At 40.6% G+C, this 19,794-nt stretch overlaps 1 protein-coding gene across 1 annotated transcript in view; it reads right to left on the bottom strand.

The window, feature by feature from the left end:
- KANSL1 (KAT8 regulatory NSL complex subunit 1) overlaps nucleotides 1-17,165 on the bottom strand; it is a 169,476-nt gene extending 152,311 nt beyond the window's left edge. Inside the window, exon 1 of the mRNA XM_082861649.1 lies at nucleotides 17,067-17,165. The gene's annotated coding sequence lies outside the window, so the exon portion shown is untranslated. The remainder of the gene's footprint in view (nucleotides 1-17,066) is intronic.
- Between the last annotated feature and the right edge of the window lie 2,629 nt (nucleotides 17,166-19,794).

Raw genomic sequence — 19,794 nt, 5'->3', positions numbered from 1 at the left:
CCACACACTGCAATGAAGAGTAGCCCCCACTCTCTGCAACTAGAGAAAAGCCCACTGAAGACCCAATGCAGCCAAACATAAATGAATAAATAAAATTTTTAAAGAAATACTGTACTAGAGATTCTAGCCAGGACAATTAGGCAAAAAAAAAAAAAAAAAAAAAAATAGAAAAAAGAAATTAAAAGCTTTCAGGTTACAAAGGAACAAGTAAAACTACTACAATTTGTACATGACATAATCTTGTATATAAAAAATCCTAAGGAACCCACAAATAAACTATTAGCGCTAATAAACATATCCATCAATGTTACAGAATTCAAGATCACTATACAAATAAATACCAATTGTATTTTGATACAATAGCAACAAACAATCTGAAATGAAATTAAGAAAACTCCATTTATAATAGCATCAAAAAGAATAAAATACTTAGAAATAAATTTAACAGAGAAAATATAAACCTTATAATTTGAAAACTACAAAAATTGTCACAAGAAGTTAAAGAAGTCCTAATTAAGTGGAAAGGCATCCCATGTTCATGGATCAGAAGATGTAACTTTGTTAAGATGGCAATACTTCCTAAATTGATCTACATATTAATTCAATTCCAGAATATCCAAAACAATCTTGAAAAGGAAGAGCAAACTTGAAGGACTCACACTTCCTGATTTCAAAACTTAATTCAAGGCTATAGAAATCAAAACAGTGTGGTATTGGCATAGGACAGACACATAAATCAATGGAATATAGTTTAAGAGTCCAGAAACAAACATTCACAGTCAATTGACTTTTGACAAGGGTGCCAAGACAATTCAATGGGAGGCAAGTGAGGTAGGAGTGGGGTTGGATAGTCATTTCAGCAAAAGGTCCTGGGGCAACTGGATATTCACATGCAGTAGAATAAAGTTGGACCCCTATCTCACACCATACACAAAAACTAACTCAAAATGTATCATAGACTTAAATATAACAGTTAAAACCATAAAATTCCTAGAAGAAAACAAGAATAAATCTTCATTTTCTTGGGTTACACAATGGTTTTTAGACATGGTACCAAAAGCACAAATGACAAGAAAAAATAAGTAGACTGAACTTCGTCAAAATTATAAAATTTTGTGCATTAAAGGACCCCATCAAGGGACTTTCCTGGTGGCGCAGTGGTTAAAAATCCCCCTGCTAATGCAGGGTACACAGGTTCAAGCCCTGGTCCAGGAAGATCCCACATGCCACAGAGCAGCTAAGCCCACAAGCCACAAATACTGAGCCTGCGTGCCACAACTACTGAAGCCCACGAGCCTAGAGCCCGTGCTCCACAACAAGAGAAGCCACCACGATGAGAAGTCTGTGCACCACAACAAAGAGTAGCCCCTGCTCGCCACAAGTAGAGAAAGCCCATGCACACTAACAAAGACCCAACGCAACCAAAAATAAATAAATTAATTAATTTTAAAAAAAAAGGACCCCATCAAGAAAGTGAAAACAGCCCATGAAATGAGAGATAATATTTAAAATTCATGTGTGACAAGGGACTTGTATCCAGAATATATAAAGAACTCTTAGGACTCAACAATAAAAAGACAATGGAGTTTAAAAATGGCAAATAATATGACAGAAATAGACATTTCTCTGAAGATACACAAATGGCTAATAAGCATATGAAAAGAGCCCATCATCATTTGCTATCAGAAAAATGAATTCAAAACCACAATGAAAGAAGAAAAAACCACAATGAGATACCCCTTCACACCCACTAGCATGGCTATAATCAAAATGATAAACAATTACAAGTGTTGACAGGATGTGGAGAAACTGGAACCCTCACAATGGGGTATATCCATACAATGGAATATTACTCAGCCATAAAAGGAATGAAAAGCTGATATATGATACAACGCAGATGAACCTTGAAAACATGCTAAGTGAAAGAAGCTAGTCACAAAACAGCTCATACTGTATGATTCCATTTATATGAAATGTCCAGCAAGGACAAATCATAGAGACAGAAACTAGATTAGTGGCTGCCAGGGGCTAGGGGACAAAAGGAAATAGGGAGTGACTACTAATAGATATAGGGTTTCTTTTGGGGGTGTTGGAAATGTTCTAAAATTAGTTTGTGGTGATGGATGCACAACTCTGTCAATACACTAAAAAAAAATTGTATGTTTTAAATGGGTAAATTTTATGATATGTGAAATGAATATCAGTAAAGCTGTAAAAAAAAAAGATGAAGCCAAAATAATACTTAATTTCTAAACTTCACTGTGCAAAAACAATGTTAAACTACTTGTAAAAATATCAGAAGACAAGCCGTAATTCTGCAATTTATTTCCACTTGAGAGATTACCTCAGAGCACTAATATGCTTCCATGTTACACTTGCAACCTCACTGCCAGCAGTATATATAAGCAAAAGTTAGGTCCTCGTCAAACTCAAGTTATTCAATTTACTCAAGTAAATTATTCTAAATTACTTTATGTAAGAATGAAATGAGGAAGATACAACATGTCATAGATAAAATCAGTCATCTATAGGAATGATACAAACTAGGACATCAGTAAGCCAGTGAAGAGTTTAAAGAACACAAAATCCTATTCCTGGAAGAGTTATCTTCAGTGAGATAGGAGTGGAATGTATTATTATTTTAAAAGCTTAAACAAAAGTAGCAATACTATACTCTGCCCAAAGATTATTATAACAGATGGTTGGCAAGGCTTCTGTAAAAGGGTAGTTCAAAGAGAAAAAACTTGGCTTTGTCATTCCCAGTTCTACCTGGAGTATAAAGAAAACTGCCCTGGTTCACAAATACAGGATCTGAGAGGAAAAGCATGTGCTGAACAGGAAAGAATATGCTGATCAGTCAACTCATTTCCGAGCCAGATTGATCATTTTATTTTTGCCCCTATAATTCAACAATTTATTTTTGTTTCATAGTCCAATCAATATAGATGTGATTAGCAGATGAACTATCCCCTAGCAATCAACAGATTGATGTGATTAATGCTAGACTGGCATTCAAGTTCTAGTTCTACCACCAAGCAGTGATGTGACTTAGGGCAAATGACTTCACTGCTCTCAGTTTCCTCATGTAGAAAACAAGACAGCCTGACTAACTTAAACCAAGGTTTCTTTTCAACTCTAAAGCTCAATGATTCAGAAACCTGAAAACTACAATAGTAACAATGATGTGTGGTTCAAGAATCTGTGTGTTCAACACTACAAAACTTCTTTGAAGGGAACTGATATAAAAATTTAAATAACACAATAAATGCTTTCATAAAAAAAAATTAGAACCTACTAAGACATACACATATAACAGAACTAAATTATAATCAGAAACTGACATATGTGACTCACTAGTAATAGAGATAAGAAACACACTTAACCAATATTCTGTAAAGTCAGGAAAAACTAAAAATGTATTATATGGTTACCCAATTTTAGAAGGAAGATCTAGACTTTGGCTAGATAAAACTAAAGTTATGTTTAAAAGGCAAATGTGTAATACAAAGCATAGAGATGGACTTTAAAAATACTTGACTGTAAGAAAGCAAAAAAGTCAGATGCTCTAACAAAATGTTTAAATTGCTAAGTAGTGTGGGGGGAGCGGAGGAGAGTAGGGGTGGGGAGAGGAGAAGGAAAATAACTTTTCTCAAAATAGACAATAAAAATGAGGAAAAGCAATAAAATACCATGAATTATAGCAGATCAGGAGAACTAAGGCCTCTGTAGGCAAAACAACAATTAAAGCCTTGCAAGAGGAACTTCCCTGGTGGTCCAGTGGGTAAGACTCTGAACTCCCAATGCAGGGGGCCCAGGTTTGAACCCTGGTCGGGGAACTAGATCCCGCATGCATGCTGCAACTAAGAGTTTGCATGCTGCAACCAAAGAGTCCGTGCGCCACAACTAAAAGATCCCACAACTAAGATGCAGCGCAGCCTAAATAAAATAAATAAATAAATATTTTTTAAAATATAATAAATACGGCTTCCCTGGTGGCGCAGTGGTGAAAATCTGCCTGCCAATGCAGGGGACACGGGTTCAAGCCCTGGTCTGGGACGATGCCATATGCCGCGGAGCAACTGGGCCCGTAAGCCAAAACTACTGAGCCTGCGCGTCTGGAGCCTGTGCTCCGCAACAAGAGAGGCCGAGATAGTGAGAGGCCCATGCACCATGATGAAGAGGGGCCCCAGCTTGCCACAACTAGAGAAAGCCCTCGCACAGAAACGAAGACCCAACACAGCCATAAATTAATTAATTAATTAATTTTAAAAATATATATATATATGATAAATAAATAAACCTTGCAAGAAAATGCAAAGCCACAGAGGTGGTTTAAATATATAAAAAGCCAGATGCTGAATAAAGGCTGGATGGAGCACTTGATAAACAGGGTATAAACAGTGATAAGAGCAAGACAACTGACAGGCCTAACTGTAATTTGCTTCAATACTTACTGAAGAAGATATGAGGAAGAAATCTATTTCTACTTTAAAGCATATGAATCACTGACAGTGAATCAAATTCATCATTAAACAAACAAGATGCTTCCAAACTAATATATCAGATGATAGGTAGTCATGAAGTCTCAAAGTACTCGCATTTTAGAAGAATTTATTTATAAAATTATAAAATTGCAAGGAAGAACCTACTGACAGTCATCTGAGAGAAGTGACCTCCAATAAGACATAAGAGGATGGAATCCAAATCTCTTTCCTTTATCAACAACATGTACCCAGCCCCTTGCTCAACTCCTGGCATATTTTGGCACTCAATAAATATTTGCTGAACAAAAATGAACAAAAACATGCCATCAATATAACTCCCATCTATTCAAGAGAAAGGCTCTGGCTGTGAGCTTCAAATCGGTCAAACTGGCAAACCTCTACTAGAGGATGAGATCAGAAGACATATCAGCATAAATAACCTTCTGAGGAAAAGACAAACATGTTTTCTAAAAGAAGAAATCACACCACACCAGTCTACCCAAATTCTCTGAGGAGAAAGTATATAACTTATTTAGGCTTTTATAAAAGTGTTGATAAGAGTCTAAATAAAAGGCTATTTTTAAAAAGCCTGAGTGGCCACAGAGTTGAGACTATTTCCCGTGGATGGGGTGTGGTTTATGAGACTGACACACCGTGTACTGTGCAAAGGGGGCAGGTTTACACAGGGCATGATGCATAGAAAACTATGGGTGGACGGACGCTAAGGTAATTCCCCGGGAAGTATAAGCAGACGATTGATCTTAGGTAATGTTTTAGAAATGCTATATTTAACATTTACATAAATTATATGAAAGGTATACAGAGAATTCCCCATCTTGCAGATGGAATGATGAGCTTCCTGACAGTGAAATATTGCACGAAGTTGGAAAAATAAGGGAACTGAGAGGTGGAAAAAAATTTTAAGTATATCAAATGAGAAACATTTGCAAAAACTAGGATGTATTTTCAGTTTAGAGAATACTTTGCAAGCATGAAAGGTATCTAAGTATCTGCAGGGCTGTCCAGCAGAAGAGAAAGTTGCTCCAGGCAGTTCCCGTGTAGACAAAATTAGGCCCAAAGTGGAAACTGCAGAGGGACACATTTCAACTAACATAAGGTCAAGCTTTCTAAGCACCAGACCAGACCTAACTGAAAGGGTGATTCTTACTCTGAATTATCTCTAAGAGCCCGCTGAGATACAAGCGCCTAAAGTACTGCAGGCACGAAAACAGCAGGTATTAACAGCATGCAGCATGGAAAAACGAAAAGTAAAGCATTTACAGGAAAAAAAATCCAAGTTGTACCTAAAGGATGCATGCCTTCTAGTTAAAAAAGAAATTTTTGAATAATTACAGAATGTTACCTAAAGACAATGTGATTTTTGTATGCAAAACGGGGAGGGATTGCAAATTCTACTGCCAACAAGGAAAAGACTGTGAACAGAACATATTTTCCTATCCTTCTAACAAACCATAATTTTAGCTATATCTGAAATGCAGTTATGATTGGTTACCATAAATCCAGAAAGGCAAAGCAATGCTGACAAAGATCCAGAGAAGTATACGTAAATGGAACAACTAAGAGGCTGAAGGAGATGTCACTGGAGATTACATTTTAAAATCAATCATCTTCAACTGAGAAACACGAAAGCCAAGGGGCACTATGATCAAAATCAGAAAATGTATCAATATGGTAAATACTAATTTATTCACCAAATCTTGGTACAATACCTTAAGCTTTTAAACTTGAAAAGGTAGATCTTTTTTTCCACAAAAGACAAAAAGAAAGTTGTAGAACGTGTTATCACCAAGCAGTATTTAGGGTTAAGAATACTCAAGAAGTATACAAATTTATGTATATTAAGTCCATTCTGGGCTCCTACAGGATAGAAGTGACATCTGAGGTGAGGCCTTAAGTTTCTGAGGTTAACAGCTTATAAGATAATTGCCTCACATCAAAACATTCCTTGGTGCCAACTGAGACATGACAATTGGCTGACAGCCCCCTAACAGACTCAGTAAGGCTTGCTGGTATAGTTCTTTTTATTTTTATTATAATTTAAAAAATTTTTTTATTTTTGGCTGCATTGGGTCTTTGTTGCTGTGCGCAGGCTTTCTCTAGTTGCGGAGAGCAGTGGTTTCTGTTGTTGCAGAGCACGGGCTCTAGGCTCGCGGGCTCAATACTTGTGGCTCGCAGGCTCCAGAGCACTGGTCAGTAGTTATGGCGCATGGGCTTAGTTGCTCCGCGGCATATGGGATCCTCCTGGACCAGGGCTCGAACCCATGTCCCCTGCATTGGCAGGCGGATTCTTAACCACTGCGCCACCAGGAAAGCCCTATAGTTCTTTTTAGTCCTTTATCTATGTTCAGTTGACCCTTGAACAACACAGGTTTGAACTGGTCCACTTATACTCGGATTTTTTCCAATCAATACATACTATGCAATGCTCAATTGAATCCCTGGATGTGGAACTGCGGATACAAAGGGCCTACTGTAAAGTTATATGTGGATTTTCTACTGCACAGAGGTCAGCGCCCCTAATTCTTGCATTGTTCCATGTGTGTTATATATATATGTGTGTGTGTGTGTGTGTGTGTGTACCTTCTTTATCTTTTATATATTTAGAATCCTTATATATCTCTATATCCTGAATTTTTCATTTATCATATACTCAACATTCTAAGACATTAAAAGTTCTTTAAAAATAGTTTATGGGCTTCCCTGGTGGCGCAGTGGTTAAGAGTCCGCCTGCCGATGCAGGGGACAAGGGTTTGTGCCCTGGTCCGGGAAGATTCCACATGCCGCGGAGCGGCTGGGCCCGTGAGCCATGGCCGCTGAGCCTGCGCGTCCAGAGCCCATGCTCCGCAACGGGAGAGGCCACAACAGTGAGAGACCCACGTACAGCAAAAAAAAAAAAAAGTTTTATGGCTGTATAATAATTCACCCTTAAATACTCCATAATTTACCCATTAATCTCACTGCTCATTCAAGTTTATTCCCAATTCTCACTTGTATAAATAATGCTACAATGAATATCTTTGTTCACAAATCTTTCTATATATCTCTATATTTTCCCCCTTAAGATAAATTCCTAGAAGTGGAATTACTTAGTTAAAAGACAGTTTAAGGTTTTTTGATATATGTTGCCAAAATACCTTCCAGAAAAATTGGGCCCAATGCACACTTCCACTAGCAGTTTTAGAGACTGCCCCCTCACTACCTTTGACCATACAGTTCAATTGCCAATTTGATAGGTTAAAAAAAAGTAGTATATCATTTTAATCTGAATTCCTTTGATTATTTATCAGAATAAAAATGTTTCTTATATGCTTCTTGGTCATTTGTGTTTCTTCTTTGTGAACTCTGATCATGACCTTTGTCAGTAAGGCATTTTTACTTTCTTTGGGCCTTGACAAACTGAAAACCAGCTGAGATGGAGTCACATATCAGTGACTTCGGCTCCCCCTGCTGGCCAAAAAATTACTACCATGGTCAAGACCTAGATTAAAGTACCACGTAGACTACACTTAAAAGCTTGCCATTTTCTGGGTTGCTGCTACGAACGCAATTTATACACGGTGATAAAAGATAAAACATTATGTGTCTAAACCCATATTTAACAGAGCTGTGATGGGAAAGGAGAAAGGGGACACCTGATCACTAATGTTTAATGGTTAGTGTCACAAAAATGTTTAAATTATAATCAGTTCACTGCCAAATTACTACCTGGATGGAACATTACAAGCATAAAATTCATTTCTCTATACTTTATTTTTATTACTGTTATTTTTTTTTATGGCCGCACCACGTGGGTACTTTCAGTATCTTAGTTCCCTGACCAGGGATTGAACCCAGGGCCACAGCAATGAAAGTGCCCAAGTCCTAACCACTGGACCACCAGGGAAGTCCCTATACTTTATTCCAACAATGTAAAAACATTCTAGTTGCCAGATGACCCTGGTTGTCAGCACACTGGTTCTCTTTTTTAAAAGCAAAAATAAGAAAACAAAAACACCTATGCACCCTTCATCATTCAATGAACGATTTAAAAACAAAACCCTCTTTGTAACCCTTATTCCAAAGCTACAAAGCTGCTCACACTAAACAGACTGGGTCCTACAGTTCCAAAGGGTAAGGCCAGGACTGGCGAATGGATGTAACTAACTCAGCTTTCCCACTGATACCCTCTTAAAGATGCACTTCACAGGTTGGGCAGTGCAGTGCTCAGACCATTCATTCATTCAACACACATTTACTACATGTCATCACTTTGCAAGCAGTGATGATGAAAGACAGGACACAGCCCCTACTCTCAAAGAACTTGGAGACTAGCTGCGCGGAGAAGCAAACCTGCAATCACTGTACAACAGAAGTGCTAGGGATGCACACACAAAGGCAAAGCCTGGGTACGTAGGAAGCTCTCCACGTTAGTTACTGCTGTTACTACACCTCACTGTTATTAAAGAACTAGGACAAGTATGTTTCTAGAACAGGGCAGGAGGTCACTTTAAACAGTGGCAACTGCTTGTGTGAAGGCCCAGGGGCAAAGGAGCAACAAGGTGTACAGAAGGAACTACAAACAGCAGCTTAACGCTGCTGAGTGCAGACAGCTCAGGAAGGAGCAGAGTAAGTGATCTGGGCCAAGGGCCTGTGTGCTTGGCAAGTGTTTGAACTTCACCTCGAAAGCCAGGTAAGCCATAGGGAGGAAACATATGGTCATATGAGGAGATCATTTAGTGCTGGGAAAAACACATTTGCAGATCATCAGTATATGGATGTGGGACTCATACAGAGTGAGACACAAATCTAAGATGTTACTCAGGAACTACATAGGCTGGGAGGAGAGAAGGCCAAGGCAAGGCAAACACTGACTGAAAGAGAAAAACTGTCTGCAAAGAAAACTGAGAAAGAACAGCCAGAGATGACAGCGATGCCGGAAAGAGCCAGCACTCAGATCATCTGTACTGTACTGTGTGCCAGGCACTCATCTATATGCTTTTCATGTATTAATTCATTTCCTCCTCACGACAGTCCTGTAATGTTAAGTGCCATTATTTTTAATATTATTTTTCTCATTTTTCAGGTGAGGTAACTGAGGACAGAGAGGCACACAGTAAGTGCAGAGCTGAAATCTGAATCTAGGAGACTCACTGCAGAGTCCATGTTCTGTATCACAACTCTACAGTGCCTTTCAGAAATGACGACAGGAAGCCAGGAGGGACCACTACCACCACAGCCGGGGAGAACGGTCCATGGCGTCAAAGACCACAAGGAGGCCTCAGAAGATAAGTGCAGAAAGGGATGACTCTGTAAGGGCAGGTACAGTGGAACACATAGGAAGAAGCTACACAAATACTTCATTGGCAAAGGGACCAGTGGTCACAGTTCAAGGGTTTTGCGTTCGTAAAGTGAGAGACTTGAGTGTGTTTATAAGCTGAGGGACAAGAGCCAACAGGGAATGGGAGGGTGAAAATGGGTTGGGAAAAGGTACAAATGACAGCCAGAGGTCCCTACAAGGAGGAAGAAAACAGCTCAAGAGACCAGAGAGGTGGCCTAGTATAAGAAGAAACAAATACAGGGACAGTGTTGGGCCCAAGAAGAGTCCCTTCCCTGACAGGCTCTGTGCTCTATGACCAAAGAGGCAAAGTCACTGGGGGAAAGAGGTTTTCTCTGTAAGCAAGGCAGATGTTCCACTTCTGAAGAAGCCCCCACAGTCAGATGCTTTTAAAGGAACTTCCCTGGTGGCACAGTAGATAAGACTCTGCGCTCCCAATGCAGGGGGGGCCCAGGTTCGATCCCTGGTCAGGGAACTAGATCCCACGTGCATGCCACAACTAAGGAGCCCGTGTGCCACAAACAAGGAGCTGGCAAGCCGCAACTAAGGAACCCACAAGCCGCAACTAAGGAACCCACAAGCTGCAACTAAGGAGCCCGCCTGCCGCACCTAAGGGGCCCGCCTGCAGCAGCTAAGACCCGGTGCAACCAAATAAATAAATAATTTTTTTTAAGATGCTTTTAGAATTGTAACATTAATTTATATTCTTTATTTGATTCTTTTACTCCTGTTTTCACTCTTATCTAGCTGTCTCATTAAATTATGATCTAGGTTGCAAACATTTCACAAGATGACTTCTAAGCAAGAAAAAAATCTAGCAAAAACTAAAATCACTAGACTGTTCAGAATAGAAAGATAATTTTTTTAAAAGATAATATTTTTCCATTTCTTCAAGTCAAGTACGTGAATATACTCTCTGAGCTTCCAGAACTTACTATGGCTACTCCCACTGTCCTCTGGAGCAAACCAGACAACAATGCCCAGAGCTGCTCTTCCGCTCACGGCTTGACTTCTCTCCCCAGCTCTGCCTCAGCCTGGTCAGCACTCTCTCTGGCCTAGTCAAATGGCCTCTCGGCCCACAGTCCAAACAGTTATCCAATATCATGAACTCCTTCACTTCAGGATAGGGAGACAGGAGAAGGAATTTGGGAACTAGCCTCTGATGACAACTAACAAAGCAATTTCATAACACATTTTATCTAAAGCAGTCCCAGACCACTGTAAAAATTGGATGAAAGCAATGGACCCTTCCTCTCCATAACATGCACACAGGCAAAACCACATCATTTTGCATCAGACTGTCAAAAAGCTGTCATCTTCATGTTATCTTATCCATAGAAAAGTCCCTCCAGCCATCGTTAAAGATCTATTTACTCTTCCTTGGCAAATAATTTATATAAGCTTAGTTTGCTGATATCCTAACCTACCACAGAAAGAAGGCATTAAAATAGAGGGGAGAGTTTCTGGAGGCTGGAACAAGGCCAGTAACAGCCAGATACTAAGGTAGGAGATCAGGAAAGTAGATAATCACAGACTAAAGAAAATGAAGACTAGCCCGAGGGTATGTAATACGTGCACACTACTCCATGAATACAGTTTATTTTACGGCCTCCAAAGGCACATGACATTTCAGCACAGTACAATAAGTGGTGGGCATAGTGTAGATCTTCCGTAATTTTGAATTATTACTAAAAAATGAAATTTTGTTCAGAGCACTTTTTTTTTTTTTTAATTTGGCCGCGTGGCTTGTGGGATCTTAGTTCCCCAACCAGGGATCGAACCCAGGCCCTCTGCAGTGACAGCGAGGAATCCTAACCACTGGACCACCAGGGAATTCCCCAGAGTGCTTTCTTAAAGAGGCAGAAAAGCATGTAATACCTTTTAGAAAAATTTTCACCTAAGTAAACTTTTGAAGTTGTAACACTAGTTTCAGGAGAGGAAACCATCAAACAAAGGTACATACAGGCCAGTTGAGAAAGGTAAGATTTTAAAACAAAACAGAAAGGTCAGCAGCAGCCAGATTATCAGGAGTCTATAAGCTACATCAAAAAGGCTGAACTTTACCCTAAAGGCAAATAGGAGGGGAATGGAGGCAGAGGGCGGGCCAAATCAGTCAGGCCAGAGAAGAAACTTCCTCAAGGTCCTGCTATTTCTTGAATGACCCATACTGTCAACCCCCCAAAGAAGCTAAATGCTGGAGTATAACCATGCCGGCTTCTTCAAGTATGGCATCTAATTGAACATAAAACACCTCTTTATTCACACAGAGAAGGTGTTAATTCCACATTACTGAGTATCCTTAGCTCCCAAACCCCTCGAGAGAGATACCTGGGCTTAATTCTTACACAGTAAGGAAATCCCAAGGTTTCATCAATTTCCACAAAGGATGAGACATGGAGAACAGACTGTAATCTTGACCTTAATTTTTCAAATCAGAATTTTACTGATAGCTAAAAGAAAAAGAAAATTACCACCTTCTAAAATTTCAATTTTATATAAATCTAAAGCTTCAATAACAAAATCTATATATTAAAGACAAATGAGATAAACAAGGTCCTACTGTATAGCACAGGGAACTATAGTCAATATCTTGTAATAAACAATAATGCAAAAGCATCTGAAAAAGTGATTCAGGGGCTTCCCTGGTGGCGCAGTGGTTGGTAGTCCGCCTGCCGATGCAGGGGACGCAGGTTCGTGCCCCGGTCCGGGAGGATCCCGCATGCCACGGAGCGGCTGGGCCCATGAGCCGTGGCCACTGGGCCTGCGCGTCCGGAGCCTGTGCTCCACAATGGGAGAGGCCACAACAGTGAGAGGCCCGCTTACCACAAAAAAAAAAAAAAAAAGGAAAAGTGATTCAGTTATATATCACTTTGCTATACACCAGAAACTAACACAACATTGTAAATCAACTATACTTCAATAAAAATTAATTAATTAAAAAAATTAAAAAGACAAATGTATGAGACACCTAAAGAAATAATCTACTTCTTTAAATCATGTGACCAATTTGCACCAAAATTTTCATTTCCTATGTGTAGGTGTTGACGGTCTGCTACCCATGATGAGTAACATCAGTCTACAGGGCTGACGAGGCTAATGGATGTTGTCATGGGTTGAATTTTGTCCCCCACGAAGAAATTTTGTACTCCTAACCCCTAGTGCCTCAGAATGTGACCTTAGTTGGAGAAAGAGTCGTTACAGAGGTAATCAAGTTAAAATGAGCTCATTAGGATGGGACCTAATCCTGTATGACTGCTGTCCTTTTAAAAAGGAGAATTTTTGAACAAAAAAGACACATACACAGAGAGAACTCTGTGTACAGACTGGAGTTATGCTGCCACAAGCCAAGGACCTACCAGATGCTAGAGGAGAGACCTGGAAGAGCTCCTGCCCCAGCACCTTCAGATGGAGCATGCCCCTGCCCTCAGACTTCTAGCCTCCAGAACTGAGAGACAATACATTTCTGTTGTTTAAGCCACTTAGTTTGTGGAACTTTGTTATGGCAGCCCTAGCAAACAGATGTCATGAAGAAAATTAGCAGCTTGTGTTTATCGAGCACATACCAAGTGTTATTCTAAGCATTTTGCATCAACAAACTCATTTAGTCCTTACAAAATCTACCCTAGGATCTAGGTACTACAATTATACACTTTTCACAGATGAGGACACCAAGTCTCTAAAAGGATGAGACACTTGCCCAACATTAGGCAGAGCCCCCCACTATGACCACTAGCTATAATAATTACTAAACATATAATTATGTTTAGTAATTATTTTAATAACAGTAGTAATTCACTAAGCCAAATTGCAGATATAATATACACAAAGATCCTCTGAAGTAAATGTTAATTTCATTTCCAGTACAAAGGAGGACCCTGAACCTCCGGGAGATTTTAAAATTTCTTAAAATTGCCCCACATCACATAACCAAGAATGTGATAGTGTATCTAATTGCCAACTGGAGGGAATAAACAATGAAAATCTTTTTTTTACTAACACTTTAAGAGCAAGTGAAAGTTTTTAATGCCTGACCTTGCAATTCAATACTAGAAATATAAACCTATAAATTTGAAATTCTTCAAGATCCCAGGAGAAAATGTGCCCTAGATTACAGTACCCTTTGTATATGCATCCCTTCAACCACTGTTCAAGAGCTATCTGCCCTCTCATTTGTGGCCCCTTGACATTTCTCTGACTTCCAGACACAGAAGAAGAAAAGATGTAAGGACTGAAAGTTTTTAAAAAATTTTTTGTATTTTTTGATTTTGATACAAACATCGGAAAGTGTGAAAAAAATACAATACAGCGATAAGTCTCCTTCCCACTCTGTCCTCTACCTGCCCAGTTTCTAGACTTAACAGGTAACCGATGTCACCATTTTCTTGTTTATTCTTCTGAAGTGTTTTTTTATGCATATACAACAAGCCAAATTTTCTTTTCTCCCTTCTTTTTTTTCGAAAAACACAAAGGGTAACATATCATACACACTTTGCATCTTGCTTTTATCGCCTAACCATTTATCTTGGAGATCTTTCCATATCCTATTGGATCATATTTTAATTATGTCCTTTTGTTTGTCAAGAATACTTTTTACTTGTTTTCATCATAGTTCAGTCTAGCACACAAGGCACTAGCACACAGGCAACCAGCAGTCCCTGAGAGCTACCTGAGACAACTGATGGTGGTACCATATCACACACCAAAGACCTTGTATCTCTTCTCTCCATCTCACCTTCACTTTGATCTTTTCTCCAACTCGCCCAATTCTCCTCCTCCTCCTCCCTGTTCTTCTCCCATCTCACACATACCCTAACCCCGACAACTGTACATAAAAACACCAAACATCACTGATAATGCTTAGTCATGGCTAGCAATAAAAAAGCTGCAGACCCCTGATATAGAGAAAGGGGTAAATAACTCCATGGGAACTAATTAACAAGAGTGCCTTAGGGACTTCCCTGCTGGTCCAGTGGATAAGACTCCTCACTCCCAACGCAGGGGGCCCAGGTTCGATCCCTGGTCGGGGAACTAGATCCTGCATGCATGCCACAACTAAGAGTCTGAGGGCCATAACTAGGACCCGACGCAACCGAAATAAATAATTTTTTCTTTTTTTTAAAAAGAGTGCCTTAAATTGAGGAGCTTTTGTTTGGAGTTATTTTTCCTTTGTTATTTATGTTTCTTTTTGTACTTTGATTCTTGAAAAGGGTGAGTATTGGCACTATTTTCTATAAGCCTGGGAAAAGAAATAAGCACATACTGAGGTCTAACGTTTAAGTAATGCCTTATAGAACTAGAGTTCATTCTGAAATAAGATAATCAGAAACAAAGCGTAAGAACTATAGAAAATAAATATTTTGGCTCCAAAGTATACATTTTAATTAGCCTTTTTTTATTTAAAAATAAGCAGTTGCAATCTGAAAACACATCTCAGAAACATTTTAAAGGTATTCACAAATGAAAAAGAGAAAAAGGTTCCCTCTCTCTTATTTTCCATCCTGCAAATTCAATGCTATCCTTTTCCCATCCCCCCCCAAAAAGTGCCTTTTTCCCCTGCCCAGATCAAACACTACAGTTTTTAAGGTTTTTTTTTAAGTCATAAAAGGAGGAGGAAAATGTTAGCAAATAAAAAATTTGTTTAGACTCAGAAGAGGTCTTCCATTGATGAAAGGGTGAAATTAAGGCAGTCACATAACTACATTCTTAAGTAGTTAACAGGTGGTAACACACAGTATGGAGTACTGACTTCACTCTGTATTCCTGTCATTCCAGAGGGCTTTGGTGCAACTCCAAGGGTTAGTGCAGAACTTGCCCAGGTTCAGAGATTTAGAGGTAAAATGTCATATATAGATATACAGATATCTATATCTATATAGATATATAGATCTTAAAAAGCAGCCCTCTATGTATCTAATCCATTAGTTAAAACTGTAAAATAAAAATCTAATATATTGATCCCCAGTTCCTTGGGTTTCTACAGAACTAGAATCTGTGGATATCCCCTTGCCTGCTTCCTAAAGACAACAAATGCCGCCAGGTCGTGGCACTAAACACTCAATACCAAAGAGAAATATTCTTATACAAGGTCCTCCAGTTCCTATAGGTTCAGGACTTCTGGCTGGGTTTCCCTCCAACTCTACAGGGAGACTGGCTAGAAAAACTGTGTTTCTCTGGCTTCCTTTATACTAATATAAGCACTCCTCATCCAACAATAGCAGCTGGAACATAAATGAAGATGAGAACTCAGTCTACATTTACCTAAAGATTTCCCACAATCCAAATATTTAGTTTACACAGACTGCATTAATATCTGATTTATTCACTGCATTAATTTGGAATTCCACAGGACAGATTACCGACAACAATCTTAACTACACTAGTATTTAGCTCTGAAGGAAGCAACCTGTGCAACCCCATGAAGCTGGTGGGGGGCTTCCATCACTCCTTATCCTTCCCCATCCTTCCTCCCATTTTCCTCCCTACGTGTATCTGAAGCTTTGTCCTCTGCTTAGTCCTAATGGACATATATGTACAAGAACTTGAAGTAGCCAAGAGACTGGAGAACCACCACATCACTGAGAGCTTTTTCATGTAAAGATCATCTGCCCACACTGCCCCCAAAGAGGTGCATCTTGTGAGATGAAACATGGCACAGAGTGCTACCTGTTGAGAAAAATGGTGTAAATTCGCATGCAAACGACCAGGGAATAGCAGGAGAACTCTCCAACAGAGATATACACATAAACTAACAGGTCTTAGAATGTTCTAACATACTAAATGAAGTTTCAGAGTAAATAAATGGCTAGTGACACATCTTTTGTAACACATGAATCAGCTACAGATTTGCAAGAGTGGGACACACCCCAGCACCTATGACACTAAAGTACCTGTTTGAAAGTGGACCTGGCTGTCTGAATTGCCAATCCATCCTACTGAGATTGGAACAGAATTTTACAACTATGTGGGTTGTCATAATTTAAAGTTAAAAAATAAACACATCATTTTCATGGAAATTAATTTGAGAACTTCATTAATATTTTAACACCAATAATTAAGAACAGTAGCAACACAAAGTAAGGAGTAACTAATCAGTCCTAGGAAGCAAACACAACAGTTTTTTTGAGGGGAAAGGAATGTCGGGTAAGACGGTTGAAGAACTGCAAATTCAAGAACTAGAAAATCCTCAATGGTAAAGAAAAAGAAATAATATGAGGCCTTTAATTAAAAAAAAACAAAACACATCTTACCTTAAGAAGCATCCAAATAGCATTCATAGTGTCAGGAATAGTTCAGACAATACTCAGAAATGAGCAGGAAGGTAGTCTTAGTAATCCCCCAGTCACCAGGTAAGAAAATCTTTTGTTTCAAGAAGGTATCTGAAAGAGAGGACTTTCATTTAGACTAAAAATAATCAAGAATAAGCAAATTAAAATGAATAAACAAATAGTTTAAGCTATCTGGACAGAGATTTGAAGTACTGTTTGCCTCACCATCTTAAAAAGATGTAGAAAATACCATCCCCTTTGGAAAAGGACAAATGTGTGTGGTATAGGTATCTCCATATGTACGTAGAAATATATTTTTCCATAAAATTGGATTAAATGTATAACACATATTTTAGGTAATATAAAATTGCTTATCAAATAATTAGAAAGCCAAAACCATTTTTCCCAGATAGAAAAATGATTATCCAGGGTACTTCATAAACACTATTAAAAAATGATTTGTTAACTGATCACCTAAAAAAGCCCCTTGCCACATTTAGTTTCATTTAATAAATTAAAACCTCTCTTATCATTCTGATTGTTTTAAATTGTCTTGAGTTTAAGTTGCAGAGCCCATTCTACATGAAAAGTAAAATCCATTCTTGACTAAAGTGCTACAAACAAATAAAAGACTCTTCTTTCCTAGAGATCTTTAAAAGCAAACCAAACAACTTAATTTTGAGGATGGGAGGGAGGCAAGTTTGTCTGGAGGTAGGAGGATGGATTAAATGACCTCTTGTAGGATCCTTGCCCACGTCCTAGGCCTGAATGAAAATTCCAGCTTAACCAGTTACTGCTTCGCTTAAAATGGAGGCTTGCCCGAGTAGGGACAAAAATAACAGCACCCACCTCTGTAAAATAAATTTCAAAAAATTCGAAGAATATACAGTACCCTCATTTTTAAGAAAAATTAAAAATAAAAACCTCTGGAGTGGATGTGTTCTTCCTATGCGTTTGCCACTTCGGCTTCGAAGACTTGGCATCACTCTCCTTACCGCTCGTCGGATTTTTTTTTGGGGGGGGGGAAGGTAGGGGGGAGTTTGACTCTTGACCCAAGTCTCGGGAGGGCTTAAGAGCCCCTCCATGATCCCCACCGCAAAAGCCAAGGGGCGATGAGAAAGGGGAGAGCCCAAGCTCCCACCCCTCCCCCCACCCTGGACCCCAGTCCCAAACCTACCCCCTTTCCCACAGTGGGGCGACTCCTTCTGCCCCAAACCCATTGTTAGGGAGGGGGCGAAAGGGAGAGTGGGCTCATGGCAGGGGTGCCTGCGGCCGTTGCCCCGGCTCGCTTCAGGAGGGGGCGGCCCGAGGGATGCAGCTTCCCTTCCTCTCCGCTCGGTCCGTCCCACCTCGGCTCGGCCTGGCGCCCCGGGCTCTGCTCGGCGCCCCCGGCCCCGGGCCCGGCCCAGCCCGCCCCCAGAGCAACAGGGCCCCAGCCCCTCTGCCCGCAACCTGGGGCCCAGGCCTGTGGGTGGGCGCGGGGCGGGGGTCCCTGTGCCCCACACACGCGTCCCCGCTCCCCCAGTCCAGCCGCTTCCAGGGCCCTCGGCGGCGCCCGCTCCCCGGGCCCGTCGGCCCCCCGCCTCCTGGCCGGGCCGCCCCCCCGGGTTCCCGCGGTCGGGGCCTCCTACCCTTCTCCACCATCACCCCTACCGACTCGTGCCCCCACCCCTCGGGCACCAGTGCCAACGGCGGCTCCCCCGGCCCCGGACCTACCTGCACGGCTCAACCAAGCCTAGAAGTGGGGGCGGGGAATCTTCCGCCCTCCTATGTCTCTCATTGGCCCTTCCGGGGAACATCGGGAGCGCCATTGGCTGGTGGAGGATGTCCGTCAGAGCGGTGGGGCGGGACAGAAGCGGAGAGGGATGCTGGTGCCTCGGCGTCTCTGTCTCTGGGTATCTCTCTGTCTCTGTCTCGGCTCTTGGAAATGAGAGACATTTGGATGAGAGGACTGGAAAGGGGCCTCAGGTGGAAGGAACAGAAATAGGAATCCTGGCAGAGCTTCCCACCAGTCTGCCACTCCGAACCCCCTACCTAAGTCCCCTTGAGATCCTCTTACCCATCACCCCCAACCCCGGCCCCTCACCCTTGTAGGTTCTTCATCCAGGAAGCGATGTGATGAAAACTCGAGGCCGGAAGGCCACAGAGGGAGATTTTATATAGGTATATAAAATATCCACATACAAATACTTATATATAAAGTCAACCAGATATAAGGTCACTAGGGCCTGGAGAGGGAAGGGCACACATCTCACAGGCAAGGAAGGACTTGAGATATAGCCAAAATAAGAAAGAATCAAAAATCACTCTAAGAGCTGAAAACAGGAGGGGAGCTGAGGCGACCAGGTGGGAGGAAGACTTACATTTCACTGTATATCCTTTTGTATCTTTTTTCAGTACCATTCACAAAGATTCCCATTTTTTGAATTTAATTAGCTTAAATTTTAAAATAATTCTAAGGTTGCAAAACCAGGGGGGCAGATAAGATGGTCGTCCAGGCAAAGTGGGACAACATGCAGATTTAGAGAGGAATTTTAATTTTTAATATGTTCAGTTCCAGATACCGGTAGTAAACCAAGTAGAGGTGTCCCAGAGGCAAGTGGAGTTAGGAACCTTGGGAGAGGGCGGACTACGGGAGATTTGGAATTCTCCACCTAGATATGGTGATTAGTGACATGCTAAAGGATAAACTCCCCCATAGAAATGGAAA

Source organism: Leucopleurus acutus, assembly GCF_964270905.1.
Source record: "Leucopleurus acutus genome assembly, chromosome: 19".
NCBI lineage: Eukaryota > Metazoa > Chordata > Mammalia > Artiodactyla > Delphinidae > Leucopleurus > Leucopleurus acutus.
Note: the sequence above shows the minus strand (reverse complement) of the source record. Positions and strands in the feature narration are given on the sequence as shown.